The sequence below is a fragment of the Triticum aestivum genome, chromosome 6D, assembly GCF_018294505.1.
Source record: "Triticum aestivum cultivar Chinese Spring chromosome 6D, IWGSC CS RefSeq v2.1, whole genome shotgun sequence".
NCBI classification, from domain to species: Eukaryota; Viridiplantae; Streptophyta; class Magnoliopsida; order Poales; family Poaceae; genus Triticum; species Triticum aestivum.
The window spans coordinates 17,358,639-17,362,109 of NC_057811.1; the positions used below are offsets into that span (position 1 = coordinate 17,358,639).

General features: G+C 43.8%; 2 long non-coding RNA genes across 3 annotated transcripts in view; one reads left to right on the forward strand and one right to left on the reverse strand.

Moving 5' to 3' along the window:
- LOC123140819 (uncharacterized) overlaps positions 1–1,683 on the forward strand; it is a 4,647-nt gene extending 2,964 nt beyond the window's left edge. The window contains exons 4-5 of one of the 2 annotated variants that reach the window (XR_006470069.1): positions 592–858; positions 1,391–1,683. This is a non-coding gene — a long non-coding RNA (uncharacterized lncRNA). The remainder of the gene's footprint in view (positions 1–591; positions 859–1,390) is intronic. The other variant, XR_006470070.1, reaches the window with a different exon arrangement.
- Positions 1,684–1,784: 101 nt separating this feature from the next.
- LOC123140820 (uncharacterized) lies at positions 1,785–2,585 on the reverse strand. The gene is made up of 3 exons (XR_006470071.1): positions 2,463–2,585; positions 2,141–2,268; positions 1,785–2,042 (listed from the first exon to the last, which is right to left on the reverse strand). It is a non-coding gene; the product is annotated as an uncharacterized lncRNA (long non-coding RNA).
- Positions 2,586–3,471: the final 886 nt, after the last annotated feature.

Below are 3,471 nucleotides of genomic sequence, written 5' to 3' on the forward strand. Positions count from 1 at the left end.
GGGCATGCAGGTCAAGCCGGCTCTATCCTCTCCTTGCATGCAAGATCGGCTGCTACGGTGTTAGTTAGTGCGTGTGTAATCTCTCCTCTCCCTCTGCATGTATGTACTTCTCTATATTGTGATTATCGCAGAGAGGCAGTGTCGCTAAGCGCATCCAATTTAATCGGAAGTAGTTATCAAATCCGGCTCTGAGCAGCCGCCTATTAAGATCCGCCGAGTCCGCATGCTCCCGGCACCACACCCCGAGGAAACCACAGCCTCGATCGCCGGACTTTCCTCGTTCGTCCGCGGGGATGTTGCAGATCAATCCCACGCCGCGCGAGGGGCCGAGAGGATGTCGACGCCGGAGTGGGGGGAGAACGACAAGAAGCTGGTGGTCGCGGGCGGCCAAGGCGGCAGCGCCCACATCAACCTCATGGTCAAGGCCAGGTCTGTCCCCTGTTACTTCCTTGTTTGCCTGCCCTTGCTCCCCTGTACTCTTCTTCAGATTGTCGTGATCGCTGTGTGTCCCTGGGTTTCCAAGGTAACTTATACAGAGGTGTATAAGTTACACGCTGTGTGCCCTTTATATACCAAGTGATCCCTTTGCAGCGATGCTTCAAGATGTCAATAGCCAGCTGAACAATGTGACACAATATGTGGGTACAATGGCAGCATCAATGGCACGAGAAGCAGCGCAAGAGGATCCTCAGCAGAAATCAAAAGAGAAGGCTATTAGTGAATTGGCTAGGCTTAGCTTTACCGGGAACGAGATCGTTGAGGCTGCAACCGTATTTGCTAAAGCTCCACATCAGATGAACATGATGCTTGCGCTTCCAGAAAATCTGAGGAGGGAGTATGTCCTAAAAATGCTCTCCGGTATCCTTTTGCTAAACTCCACAATCTCTTTTGCTAAACTCTTTCAGCTTTGATAACATCTACCTCTGATTGGCTAGCTGCTATATGAATCTGTAATCTCTACTTGATTAGCTACTAGTATATGCATTTGCCATCTCGAGTTGACTTGCTGTAGTATATGCATTTGCAATGTCTAGCTGACTTCTTGCTTCTGCTTACACTCGCAGTATATGTTCCATCCAATCTCTGCTTGACATCCGTAGTATATGTTCCATCCAATCTCTACTTGACAAGCTTAACATGTGATGTTAATTTACAATGAACATGGATAATAAGCATTTGCTTAGATATATGTCAAGTAAATTATCATTGGAGTTCTTGATTGTCTTGCTAGGTCAAGTGATTTTCTAGTGAACAACAGAATAAATGATGATGATTATGGATTGATTACAATTTTGTAATCAGAGTGCTTGTTCTGCTATTAATTTTTGAATTAATGGTTGTCTCTTTTCTGTTTCTTCACTTCTTATTTAACTCTTGCTTATTTTGGCAGATGAGAAAAAGAAGCACGGTTGATTAGAAAAGATCGGTGGTGTGGCTGATCAGAGGAATGGTCGATGGAAAAGCTACTTTGCAAGATTCTGAAATAGGCCTTTGGACTTGCCTTACAAAATAATTTTGGGGACTAATTATGTAGTTTATCTCGAATTATTGATGAAGTCTGAGGAGGTGTTTGTATTGATGAGTTAATATGCATTTTAGAAGTGGTGTCAAAATCTGGTTAAAGGATGTCTTGGATGAATGCAAAAATATTTTTAAATTATGTACTTGTTTGATGAGTTTGAATCTGTGCTAGTGAAGCACCTGTGAAATGCATGTGAAAACCTTGTCAAATTGCATGAATTTAAAACTGGTTCTGCATGTGAAAGTTGTCTCACGTATTCAGATTATAGTGCCACACCAAACACTGTAAAGGTAACTGATAACGTTACTGGCATGTGCCAAACAAAATAACAACTGGACTGTTACCCCTTCGATCCCCCCGCGTGTCCTGTTACCATTAACGTTTGTGTTACTAGCCAGAGAACCAAACACCTCCTTAGTCTGGGGCAAGTTGTCCACAAAGACTCCCACTCGCTCGCCAAAGCGCTGGTCCACACAACCTCTTTCGCCGGTAATTTCGATAAAATTGTGCATAACACATCCTTCAGCGAAAGAAGGGAAAAGAAAACAGATTTTAGTTCAGAAAATATGTTCAGCCTTAAAAGTTCAATCAAAAGGGTGTGCAATCTTAACATGCTACCTCTGGAAGGTCTTGAAGTTTGATGTTAGGTCTTCCCTTGCCATTGGTCGATCCCGTCGCTGGTTTAACATGAACGCGTTTCTCTCGTGTTGTTCTTGTACTTGTCAGGTAGTTGCCCATTTCTGATGCTGAAAAAACAACATGGCAAAAACGTTGTGATATCAGATAAACACAAGATGAGAATGAGGATGGGATATGACAGTTTGATCGCCCCACAATTTTTAGCCCTCTTAAATCGTTGCATATTTACTTGATTTCGGAGCAAAACGGAGGAGGAACAATGGATATAGGATTGAAGAAGCGGAGGCAGGGGCAAACTGACCTGTTGTTCCCCACTACACTCGCCGGCCTCGGACGAGAGGTCTGAGGCTGCGGATTAATTTGGGGGTCGGCGACGAGCGAGGCGGGCGGCGGGTGGATTTTTCCGCTCTGGCTCCGGAGGCGGGCAACAGGGGGACAAGGATTCATGATTTTCCCGGCGCTTTTATTTCCGGTGGTGCAGGCCGAGTCTGACGCTGATTGCGTTACGACTTACGAGGAAGAGGCAAAGCGCTCCGACATCTGCAGGCCCAACTAAAGAACGGAGGGCCCAATACCTCACGTTAGATGTGTTCTTCAATGTCTAAAAAAAGATGTGTTCTTCTGTTCTCTCTCTTTTTTTTTGGACAGTGGATAGATACGGTCCTACAGGGCGTGTTTGGTTACCTTCACCATTTTTTGCCTCATTGCATATGTGACGTAGTTGGGTTTGTGAGCAGACACAGGGTAAAGACCATGTTATGCATGCTGTTTGGTAGCATGCATCCTCCCTGGGGAAATATCGAGTGCTCCCAGCCTTAGAGTACTCTCGGTGCTTCAATGTGAAAAAATAATTTTAAATGATTCAAAAAATTCCGGGAAAAAATGAGTGTGTTCACAAGGAATGTCACTACATCCACTAAAGATTTCAAGTCCAAAATCGAAATGTACATTGAGAAACAAAAAAGAAAAATCCAGATCTGAATAGTGTCAATGTTGCTTTTGTCCCTCCTTTACACTATTCATGCTAGATTTCACTTTTTTGTTTCTCAATGTGTGTTCCGAGTGTGGCCCTCGAATTTTTAGGGCTTGTAGACATATTCATTGTGAACATTCATGATTTTTTCAGAATTTTGTGAAACATTAAAAAATGTATTTTTGACATTGGAGTACCGGGAGTATCCCAAGGCTGGGAGCACCAGATACTTTCCCCATCCTCCCTAGCCTAGCTGCGAAGGAATGCATTTACGTTTTTTTTTATTGTGGGCTTGTTCGATCTAGGGAGATGCATAATGTGTGATGTTTGGTTAGAT